Source organism: Amphiura filiformis, chromosome 7 (genome assembly GCF_039555335.1).
Source record: "Amphiura filiformis chromosome 7, Afil_fr2py, whole genome shotgun sequence".
Classification (NCBI taxonomy): domain Eukaryota; kingdom Metazoa; phylum Echinodermata; class Ophiuroidea; order Amphilepidida; family Amphiuridae; genus Amphiura; species Amphiura filiformis.
Window position 1 is genome coordinate 44,261,846 of NC_092634.1, and position 13,245 is coordinate 44,275,090.

Here is a 13,245-nt window from a genome sequence, read left to right on the forward strand (position 1 = left end):
ATTTTTCAACCCTCGTGCTTGCTTTTACCAGAGAAGAGGTAATATTTTATTATATCTTCTATGGTTTTACGAAAATATCGCAGTTTCACAATTTTCCGTTCTGCGCATCCGGTGTGCACCCGGCCAAGTGATTGAAGTTCATACATTTAGCCATGGGTTTATTAGAAATATCGTTCGCATTTAGCGAAAATAGAGGTATTGTCGAAGGACAAAAAAGGGAGTTTTTCCCCTGAAAACTTTCGCGAAATGAAATGCAAAACAGGACTGTTTTTAAAGTTCACCGACAAGCATGAATACCCGCGGGTGCACAGAGTGCGGGGGCCGGGAGTGGAGCCTACTTCAGAGACGTGTTTGTTATACGGTGTACGGTTGTTTAACAGGTAAAAAACTGACTCCTGTGATCTTTAAATATGGCTGACGTTATTCTACCAAACTTTACCAGCATTCCAGCTGATTTTCCGTGGTTTTACAACTTTGATTTTGAAAGAAACTTTGATCATGTCGCAAAAATCGGCTGGTTCCAGAAGTATTGGGCAAGTGCATTTCTTTTCAGTACAATTTATTTGGTGCTTATATTTGGTGGGCAACGACTCATGCAAAACCGTCCACGTTTGGAGCTCCATTGGCCTCTAACTCTGTGGTCGTTGTCTTTAGCCATTTATAGCTGGTACTGTGTCTTCAGAGCATGGGGTGAATTCCTTTACATGTTACGTAATTATGGATGGCATGCAACTGCTTGTGATCCCATTGGCTTCACCTCTATTGGTGGATTCTGGGCATGGGTGTTCATGCTTAGCAAGTTAGTTGAACTTGGAGATACTGTTTTCATTGTACTTCGTAAACAGAAGTTGATCTTTCTTCACTGGTACCACCACATCACTGTGCTTTTATACGCTTGGTATAGTTATGGACAGTGTGTGGCACCGGGAAGATACTTCGTCTTTGTCAATTGCAATGTGCATGCTGTTATGTACACTTACTATGCGGCTAAAGCGTCCAAACTATTTCGCATTCCTAGATCTGTTAACGTATTCATCACGTCTTTCCAGACAACGCAAATGTTTGTGGGAATCATGGTAAACGTGTACGCTCTTCATGTGTTAAATTCAGGCGGGGATTGCGCGACTAATTACAAGAACATCCAAGTGTCTTTGTTGATGTACTTCAGTTATTTTGTACTTTTCCTCCATTTCTTTTACCAAGCATATTTCTTGACGAGAACAGACAAGGTTGCTGACAAGAAGATTGCAGCCAATGGACATGATGGCATCGTAAATGGGAAAAGTGAGCTGAACGGGGAAGCCAAGAAAAATCGATAGACTAACTTTGGCAGCTCGATCACAATATTATTGTTATTATACATTGTGTTTATGCCCTGGCTGTGTTAGCAACTGTATTTAGCCTTGAACTACTTAGTCATATGGATTACTTAATATTGCTTGGAAAGTCGAACCATCGAACAGTGATTTGTTCTAAGGGCCCGTTCAGAAACACTTGATGGGGGGGGGCAGATGCAAAAAAATTCATCGCGAAAAATTGTCGCCCCGCCCCCTTTCAGATCTCAAAAATGTCCGGGCCCCGCTTTTTGACATGAATATTATGGTTCAACCCCATAAAAAAGCATATAAACTCAATTTTCCCGGGAAAATTTGTGGTCATTTTTCAGCCGCCACCCCCTTAGGAGGGTCAAAACGTTTAAGCCCCCCCATTTTGCATCAGCCCCTAACAAGTGTTTTTGAACGGTCCCTAAAGTGTGTTCAGAATTAGCAATGACCTGACCTACAACAATCACAGACCATCGCCAAAAGCCAGCATGCTTTGCTGCACATGCATGTTGTCATAGACCCTGCCCAAGCGTGGGCTTTTGCTGGGTACCATGGTTTTTGCTTTGTATTCGGTGAAATCATAATCATTCATTTGGAATCTCGAGCACAATCAAAAATGTGTTGTGCTGTGCATCAAGTTTACAAACGAATCAAATGTGCATAATTTCAAAATACTTCGTTTGTCAATTTATCAATGATCTTAGGCCATCCCAGCCGTTCATTTCGCAACGTTTATTTTGTAATTTAGCTTGTAATTTGAAAAATCTGACAATGTGATTCTTGTGCATAATAACTATATCTACATGCTCGTCTGTTTACTTTTCTGGAACATAGGTGTGTGGCCATTTGGCGTTGTATGGCATTTTCAGGTCAAGGAACATGTCATAGGTCATCCAGTTTGACACCATACGTCACCGAAACACACCCGATCTTTATCATCTCTACAGCCCAAACAACAGTGTTTATAAACATAATTATTTAAATATCTTGTTGTTGTTTTTGTTTGTTCGTTTTTTGTCTATTAATTTGTATTAATTTGTTCTCCTTAATTTCCACTGTGTAATTTATTTACGGTACTCGCTGTAGTGCCACCTGGTTGCGTTTGGTAATTTCCTCCACAGAAGCTCTTCACTTCCAACCCGGACCAAAAATCGTAGAGTGGTTAATTAAAGATAAATGAGGCGAATAGTATCAGAAGAGTTAACGGCAGGAAAAATATAACGGGCAGTTGGAAAATAAAAGAAACACGCGAACAAAAATAGCTACAGCTCTGAAGTCACAGACGTCATAGCTTATATCACTTCATTAGTGATAACAGTTATGATACAAAGTAATGTTAATTCTTAAAACACTAAGACTAATCTCACGCTTGAAATTCATGCATCTAGGGCATGATTTACAACAACAAGATTCTTATATGATTTATGTTGTACGGCTCATTTATTCAAGTTGTAAATCAAACATACAATATAAAAGCTTATCGGTCATGTTCGGTCATGATTCTTATATGATTTATGTTGTACGGCTCATTTATTCAAGTTGTAAATCAAACATACAATATAAAAGCTTATCGGTCATGTTCGGTCATGATTTTATAGAGGGAAGTTCACTTTCAATTACATATTGCACAGGGGGAAGTTAACTTTAGATTGCATTTGTCGGGCTGTAATTAATATGATCTATAACTGGTGAAAGAACCAATAGTATCCCATGATGCTTTGTGGCATCATTTTGTTATTAATAATTGACTTTTTTTAATTTGATTTGGCTTTTCTAGAGATTATTGTTAATCATTCATCCAATAGAACTATCGGTGCCCGGTTAGGTACCGATGACTCTTAACATCACTCCCTGGAGAAATAATAAATTATATCGAGCATAATAATTAACAGTTGCATATTTATTGTTATTGTTTTTTCATTCAAATTAAACCGAATGCACTGTACAAATGTTCAGGGTACGATAAAAAGTGCCATCGGTACCTCTTCGGGCACCGATAGCGCTATAGGACCAAAAATGATGTTGCGCCTAAGCTTGATGGCTTGGATGATATGTCGTATGTTTAAATCTATGGCCCACTCATCCTTGTTCACGATGTCCTATAATAGTGACGGGACTTTGTTTCGAATAAGACTTTCTGTTAATAGATGCAAGGAAAAGTCACCATGAACCAAAGGTTTCCCCCTCCGGGTTTCTTCCGTTTAAAAAAGAAAATGTCATCCACATCACATCAACCAGGAACCAGATAAGGCAGCACTGGTCCAAGTAGGCTATCTGAACTATAGCAGGTGTAAAACAGGTACCACTAGGTTTCACTCATCTTTGAACATTTTCAGGTTCTCATAACAGCTTAGAGCTTATCACCTTCACTATCTATGGTTAGAACTACCAATTTGGATTCTTATATTGAAATATGCATAGTTAGTGAAGTAGATCTTTCCTTATTATAATCTGCCACGCAAGTTAGTAAAGCATTTGCCACCCTGATGTGGCAGTGACGTCAAAGCGTTGAGGCATTTGTTTCGGGTGCTTGTGTACGCCAGCGCTTTGTGCGAACACTAGCGATTTGTAGCTGCGCTCAATGAAATGCGCACTGACGTCAATGTCACATTGTGTAAAATGCTTTAGATGCCCAGTTTGTAAAACATTAAAACAGTCCATGGAGATAGTACATGTATAGATACTTTTCAATTGACAATTGATCCACACTTATTTGTAGACAGTCAGTTACAAGTTAAATGCAAGGGGCACTGTTTGTTTACAGCACAAACTATTTTTAAGGATGTGAAATGAGTTTAATATTAACTCATTGTTTGGGACATATCATATCAAATCATCAAGAAGGTCAAGTCATACAAAGAAATAGCGGTATTTTTTGGGATTTGATAATATTCATGTAGCTTCTGTACACAGGCTTATCGTTCTTTTTAATTTCCACTGTTTTCTGCGTTTTGTGGAATACGGGATATTTGAAGCAAATCCGTTTCTTATTCGAATTATAGCATTATGAGATTGCAATAATCGATCCAAAGGAGTTGTTGAAAATTTGAGAACAACCTAACAACTGTTGTATTATTCACATTGGAGTCATGTCACCTGATTAAACATCCTCATATCACCAAGTTCCAAGTTTGAACTCCAATACAAAGTTCCATTATCTACACACCAAGTGCCTACGCTAATAATAAGCGTATCAAAATGACACTTGCTAATTGACGTGTTTGTTTTAATAAATCGTTATAAGGAAACAATTGGCTAAACATACATTAGAACAATTATTGCTACATACAGGTAATCAGGTAATTTGAAGGAAAAGAAGCAATACAGAGTGAACTGAGATTAGTAACTCTGTACACAGGCAGAAGTGTTTCAGTGTCTTTTGAACGCGACCAATTTCTTCTAACAGAACCACTCGCGACCCCATTTCAAAATTTATCACATGACCCACCATTCACTTATCTCACGACCCCATATTTGGGGTGATGACTCACATGTTGGAAACCCCTGCTAAATATTTTAGGGCTAGAAGTATTTGTCATACCTCAATGAGAAATATATAGTACTTAGCATTATATACGTTGGTTATTGGCTGCTAAAATTGGTTGCCAAGTATACAATATAGGCTATATGACATTAAACAGTATGCTTCGACTATAATTATAAACGCGTATTTATAAATACGCACGTAACCACCTCCGCGCTGCCATAACAGCTTCTGCATAGCGGGTGGTCTTACTGTATATTTGAATGCAAAGGCGGTAAACAACACGAGACTAATAGGCAACAAAATGCTATTATTTTGTTCAACTTTGTGATTATATTATAAACGTTTCCGTCGATAAATATTTTTTTTCCGTCGGCAAATACTTTCAAAATCATATTACAAATTCGGACCCCCCCCCCCCGCATGTGTAATAATTTTGCTATTCAATTAATACTTAAATAAGATGATATTTATAGAAAGGGTTCCTATCCTTTTCAATGGCATGCGGATTTGGTTACGCTTGCTGGTCTTGGTATGTCGTGCCCATGGGTCACGTGCGTATTTATAAATACGTATTTATCGAAGCATACTGTTAAGCAGAAAAAAGTAGATTTGTTATTAATTGTTAATTGTTAAAACATTCAAATGTTGATATTATGTATCTAGTACAAATAATGTTGGTTAATCTTGAGCTATGTGAGGTCGTATTCAGGTACTACATGTTTATATAAACATTGCTAGTGACATTGCAATATATGTTGCAGTTTCAGGTGTTGTCTTTATCGAGTGTTCCGTAGTTTTAAAATGTTCTGATTAATTTACTTGGGCAATGCAGGTAATTCAAAGTTAATTAGGCGACAGTTTGGACTCTTATTAACCCCAGCACAGGGGGAATATATCACCTTGTGTTTATTAATTGATTTTGCTTCACATTACATGGTTTGTAAGAATACAGATGACCTTAAATGCGTCAAGGAAAAGGGGTAAGTGGTGCTTGAGACATTAACGTCAGAGTTAAGACCAGGTGACGTGGTAGCACCTGTTACCTGGGTACAGGTATTTAACCAATTCCGTTAATTCCTTATCTTAACTCCTTCAGCGTTGTGATGTTTTCATAATGTTCCGATTTATTTATTTCAAGGTAATTAAGCGCTACAGTTTCGTGAAAAATTCCAAGATATTTATTAATTTTATTTGAAGGAACATTTTGAGATGTTGAGTTTAAAAGGTTTGCCCTACAGTATATACAATTAGTGCCTTCCAAAACTCTTTAATGAGCTTGAAATAGCACATTCACGCACAATAATTCAAACAATATCACAGACCAACCATAGACTGGACCAACATATCTTCAAAGGTGTATGGTATAAGAGTTATAAATGAATCATCAGATCCGATCATTTTTACATAACGTACTGTTTCGTCAATATAAATATGTTGTTGCAACCTTTATTTCACATTATGTGTTACATTAGACACATAGCATTTAATACATTCAAAATAATAATAATAATAATAATAATATGGAAACTTATAAAGCGCAAGTATCAGTCAGAGCCGCTCACTGCGCAACAACAGGAATATGAAAACAAAGGAGAACATGATGAACAGAGCAAAATACTGAAAATTATACAGAAAGCCATATGAAGAATAACATTCTCTACTACAAGTCATCAGCAAAAATGATATCAAACAGATGTGTTTTAACAAAGATTTAAAAGAGTCCAAAGTAGTACAGTGTTTGATATGAGTAGGAAGATATTTCCAAGGTTGAGGAGCACAAAATGTCAACTTGAAGAACGGTTGCCAAAAGAGTTGTTTGATATTGGTTCCTGAAGAAGACGAAGATTGGCTGAGCGATGTCCAGTGCGAGTAGGTCTGCAGAAGTTCGGAGAGATATGACGATGCAAACCATTAATAATAGGTAATACGTTAACCCGTGCAAGTCAATGTGCATTGGGGTGATGTGAGAACGTTTCTTTGTGAGAGTGAATAGACGTGCGGCAGTATTTTGGACCAATAGCAGACGACAAAGTCGAGATTGGGGAAGACCGTACAAATCAGAATTACATGTGTCCAAGCAAAATAAGGTCATTCTAAAAACGTCGATCGATCACACGCACTAAATCTGTATATGTCCCTTTCACATTACTAAATTTTTAACCTACGATGTAAAATAGTCATGAGAAGCACTTTTCTTGATATACTGTAATTTGGCTGTACCTATAAATCTGGATTCGTACAGCATGTTGGAGTGTTTTTATAATGCTCTGAATAATTAATTCGTTAAGGATGTTCTCGTTGGATTTTATTAAGTTTGACCAATTCATGTGTGATCATTTCAAATGTATGCATGTATTATTATTTCTTTTTAATGCTCAATTTATAATATTATGTTGGAATGTTCGACGCACTATATGCATTGCAAACCTTTGAAGGGAAGTGTTGTGTTCTTTGAAGGAAATTCACAGAAAGTTCTTACAAACTCATAAACCTTAAAAGACTGCACATCATGTTCTATTTGACAGCTATTAAATGCATGTGTAGGATATTATGGTCTGCAATTATACTTTTCAGACTTAGCGGTACAGTTCTCCATATGAAGTAACAGTATTCAGTTTTCTTAAGTTACCTTATGAGACGTTCAGAATTCCGTAACCAGCATTCATTTAATCATATCACGTAGGGCCTATTATTTAGCTACCTTCCACAAATTCACAGCAAATTTTTAGTAAAATTGAAGAAATAGGGGAAATAGGGTATTTGCACTTAAGGTCTTAATATTCTTAAGAGTAGCAAACAGGGAGGGTCCCGGATGAAAAATAGGTGAATGTGTGAATGACCCAGACATGGAAATAAAGAATAATTTGATTTCAGCATTTATTTCTGCCTTTTCTTTATTTCCTGTGAAACAAGTTGCTTGTATATCGGTCAACGAAGTTAATGTCTGGCGATTAAGGATGATACAAGGTGCAAAAAAACGCATTGTTGATTGAAAATATTGTGAAAGTCTTCTCGAAAGGTGCACTTTGTGGTCGCCTTAAAATTGAAGAAAAATACAAATATGGTTCTTTCTAGTCTTTCCAGAAACATTTTGGTTCTTGTTAGAACCTTTCCCCCAAGAGTTTTGAAGTATTATGAAAGTCTTGTCCAAAGGTATGCCCTTTTTTCGACCTTTTTGTTTGTTTTTTTAATTATCGTCTGGGGAGAAACTCATTTCACATGACAACGTTTCGTCCTTTCCTGGTTTCTTTTTTAGAAAAGGTAACAATGTATCGAATGCGTAAAAAGGCAAAGAAAAAAGCTAGCAGTAGAACAAATGACATGTTCTCGTGATTCTTATCGTAAGCACGTTAGTCAAAGCATTCATAATTCAAGAATAGTTTCAGCCTTTTCGTTTCTTTATAACTTAAACCTAATGTTAATTGTACTCTTTTTATTTAAAAAAAAAAGTAATATAACTTTAACAGTTCGCATCATGTTATTTTGTTCAGGATTAAATTTGATCTTCTCCCATACCAGACCAACTTGACCCAGAATTCAACTACTCAAATTTGATCCATTTCAGATCACAATTATGATCTACTTAGCTAAAAGGTTATGAATGATTCCAGTTAAAAACATTTCTCCCCTTTTCTGCCGGCAATTGTAATTATCCAGGATATGCAGAGATTCAACCGGGAGGTAAACCGCTATCTTGGCGCCAACCTGTCAGCACTACCTGTAGTAATAGATTACTGTTGTTAATGATTAGCCTTGACATCAAAAATCATCCCTGATTTATTTTTTGGTATACAGGTATAAGGCAGGGTTTAGGGGTCCGTTTCGCGGTTTCAACATAAATGCCCCCACATTACATGAATTGCACGCATTTTTGCCACTTCCCCCTCAGAATTGGATGCTTTTATGAATGTTAGGTATACTAATGTGTCGTAAAATTTACTTCTGTCATGTCTTTAAGTATAGAGCAAGTCTGAATTCCAAAGTCTATGTAGCATATATCCCAGTAAAACTTGTTTAGAAAGACTCCCTCCCCGGAACCAGATCAGCTAGTATTGGCGGATTCAGGTTATTTTCATCCTGTGCTTTTATAGCTTTATTTTATAGAGAATCTGATCATGACACTGCATCTAATTCAACATACCAAACATGCTATGAACTTAGTGGAAAGACGCAATCTGAAGCTGTAACGAATTTACATAGTCACTGCAGTTGATTTTTGATCACTTCTTTTTCCTGTTTCCTATATGTGTAGGTCAAGAATGATTTTCATTAGTTTAAATTTGTGTGCTGCCTGTATCGATATTTTACTCCTTGCCTCTATACTCAATGTCTTACCATTCAGCACTTTTGATCAATCATACGGAGTTAACAAAGAATTATCCTTCAATGCAGTAGTGAAGTTGTTAAGGTTAGATATTGTATGTGTACATAAAAAGCAACAAGATGACTTACAAGTTTATTTTAGATGTCCTTACACAATGATAGTAATACATCAATTAATAGAACGTACAAGTGGACAGAGAAAGAATTGATCGGGCCCAAATTTCTGGAAGATATTTGGTATATTGATAAAATTACAAATAGTAATGAGCCTAAGATGTAGTATATAAGTTGTATTTTTAAGATACATGTAATTGTAAATCGCTTTGTTCATACTTATGCTAAGGCGCTACATAAATTCCGTTTTTATTGTATTGTATTGTATTGTATTGTATTGTATTGTATTGTATTGTATTGTATTGTATTGTATTGTATTGTATTGTATTAATGTATTGTATTGTATTGTATTGTATTAATGTATTGTATTGTATTGTATTGTATTGTATTGTATTGTGTTGTATTGTATTGTATTGTATTGTATTGTATTGTATTGTATTGTATGAGCATGATAGGCTATAATGAGACACTATTACAGTTCAGATTGGTGTTTGTCAATCTTCAATATCATTTTGTTGTGTTGAGATACCCATGTAACACGTTACGTACTTTCATATAAGTAAGTCTACTTTCAACACCTTCATGGCTGCATTAAAGAGCAATCCCTAGTTTATACCGAATGACATAGCCGAAAGATATTGATACGAGTGTTGAAAAGTAATACGGAAAAGCGAGGCAACGAATGAAATGGTGATACAGGCAACAAAGATTGTCTCCAGGCAAAGTGTGATAGGACTAAAACGTAGCTCTAAATGTCATCGCCATACATGTTAGGGATTTGGAATGTGCTTATCACGGTCGCCTCAAAACCCTTTATCATTATGACATTAGTAAAGATACTTTCCTAAAAAGTTAGACAGTCAATCAGTTTGGACTCGCAGTTCCATAGGTCTTGTGGGTTTTTTTTTTTTTTTTCGGGGCAACAGCTGCAAAACAATCCTGGAATTCTACTGCAGAACCAAGAACTTTTAATTCTGTTCCCATGATCTGCTACTACAATTCCGTCCAAATTTGTTGGAACACTTTGACACGGCTACTTCAAATATGACCCCCATTCCCAGGTACAATGTTGCCAGCCTTTATTTGGTCACATACCCCTGTAATAGTAGTAGGAAATGGTTCAGACTTCACACTAAAGAAAACGGAATTCTAGTATGTCAAGGAACGGAAATTACACAATTGTTCCAACTACTTTTGACCAGGATCGTAGGTACTGGCCTTCTGTAGTTGCTGTAACTCCCAAGTAATCTGGAATTTCCCTGTAATCAGCCCATGTTGGATAATGGTGCTGAAGGTTGACAGCGAATCTGAAGATGCCATCGGGATTGAAGATTTTGACGTCGTGTAATGTCTCTTGTAAATAAAGCTTAAAGTTTACCGGGTCCGTGTTGTAAAAGACCAGTGCTAATGTCTAGCGACCAAATCTTTGGAACAAAGGTTTGAAAGTGCTTTTTGGCATGCCTCAAGGATATTGAACAAATTTGGCTTGGGCTGGCCAGATCAGGACCGAATATATTGTTACCGACCGTGACCTATTTTGAATGAAGTGCTATATTTGACATCCCATGCTTATTCAAAAGCCTGGTAAGGTCTCTTCAAATCCGCACCAACCAAAATAGAATTTTGATGCAGTATAGCAAAGCCCAATATACATGTAATAATAATAACAAGGACGCGTGGTCTATTCACGTGATAGCTTTTGCCCTCCTTATTAAGCGCTGGTAATATCCCCAGCATATATCCTGAAGGAGTGCAGCAAAACTGAAAATTTATTCCTGAAATGTGTCGAAGTAAAACGATCTGAAACGTTATCGCTTTCCATCTAATTCAGGCAAAAATAACAGGAACCTTATAATTAACACTTTATAAGGCTGATAAAATTTGATATACTGTGAATTATGTCGAAAGGGCAAGTGTTTCGTACCCGGGGACTTTTATAAGGTTCTTTGATACTTTAAAGTAGGAAACAATCGCAAATTTTCACACAAACAAAATTACTGTAATCATAGTAATAAGAGCTACGAAATATCTCATTTAGGCCTAATTCCATAAGTCGTCAGTTCGAATACTTTTCATTTTCATTTTTAATCATGAAATTTTTGCGATAGTTTTTACATGACCTTAAATTAACATTATTACCCTGACAACTTCTTTGGTAACTTGACTAGTTTATAATGTTCAATTAAACTAATGCAAAAGAGTCTATCAACTAATAATGAGAGAATAAGTAAATTCCTGATAAATCTATGATCATAATACTCATCACTTTAGAAAAATATTGCCTGGCGTAGCTGTAGGCACTAGGTACAGAGTCTACAGACGTCAACGCTACCTCTTTTTATCTGACATCCATCTGATACCAACTCGCCAAAGAACACATTTCCAAATATTTCCACTAATCTTGTATCGGCGTTGCTTCCTGGGCGGAACTCGATTCAAACATCCGAATTGTACTTTTCAGAATCAGGTTTTGAAATCTAAAATTTTAAATCATTTTATTGCGTGCGTTCGTGCTTCCTCAGTTGACAAGTATAGAATTTTCTTTAGAGTTGTTTCCTTCAGAAATTCAATTCACATTTGATTAACCAGTGATTACATGTTTATAATTACCGGATTGAAACACGTTGAAAAGACGTTTAAAATTTTAAAATCACTTCCATTTATTAGTTTGTATTTTTGTGGTAAAAGTTAAGGTCCTTTTAACTATTTTAAAAATTTCGAACTGTTTCTTGCCATCACGTAAAATGAATAATGTTCAGAAACTTAAGAATATGTTGCATTGCTTCCTGTGAAATTATATCTATCACACAAAACATTTATCGTCAAGCCCAGCGGAAACCGCAGTCCTCCCATTGGCCGCCTTATCGGATGAACTTGTCTGGTCTCTTGAAACTTCATCGAAGAAAACGGACATTTCATCATCATTCAATTTCACATTTTAATGAAAATTTACCAAGAAAGGCAGCAAGTCGAAACGATTAAAACTCTTTTCGTATCTGAGTGCCAATGACGAAAGAGAGAGAAAACAAACAAATGAAATATTGATATTGTCTAACCGTGTGTGTGATTCTGGTTAGAGAGAGGTTTAAGAGACAAAAATACAAAACGTCAATAGAAAGGTTTACCTACTTCAAACGACTCTTCCAATCCACTATTTCGTCGGCAGAAATAGTCTGCTGGCAGAACCTCGGGGCCCGTAGACGAGGAACTGTGGGGCCCTTCTAACATCTCCTTTATTCCCCTTATTTCATTTTCGCTTTGGCTCGGTGCAAAACCTACTGCATTGCATCATGGAAGTCTCTAGTACTTCCATGATTGCACCGAGCAAAAGTAGTTTGATGATATGATCATGGAGCAGATCGTGTCACAGGCACTCTTACATGGGTCATTGTGACATTTGCTTCTGCAATATCCAAACCAGTGAAACCACTGTGGCAATTTACCTCAAAACTTAGATTCGTCTGGTGATAGATCGCCATGTAAGGTAGAAAACACCATCTTAATAAACGGACCTCACACCTTTAACATATTACATTGCATACTATAGTATTAATGATTTCATGTAAACATAGTAAAAGGTTATCGGATCTTGAAATAGTTTTGAGAAGTACTTTTCTTTATCATATTGATAGCATGTAACTTGTGGCTATGTGTGTCAATTTCCTACATCCAGTTTGACATTTTACGTCACCAAACACGTCCGATCTTATTTTGCATCTCCAATGATTTTAAAATGTTTTCCACAAAAGTGTTTAAGGTATAGAGGCCCTGTATGAAATTATCGATTGGCTCCAAACAAAGGATTTGAGCCGGTGTCCTTCACCGTAGTTATGGCGGAGTGCAGTCCATTCAATCAAATGTTGTCATCAACCTATTTGATCGTAGTGCAGGGTTATGTGTGTGAGACGAACTGTCACGGTAGATTGCAATCATGCTTTTGTTGAATGCATTTGAGTAGTCCGCCATATTTACGGGATGATACGTCACATGCAAGGC

The 13,245-nt window shown here is 36.6% G+C and overlaps 1 pseudogene; it reads left to right on the top strand.

Annotated features, from left to right (window-relative positions):
* The first annotated feature begins 410 nt into the window (after positions 1-410).
* On the top strand, positions 411-1,334 carry LOC140157887 (very long chain fatty acid elongase 6 pseudogene; annotated as a pseudogene).
* Positions 1,335-13,245: the final 11,911 nt, after the last annotated feature.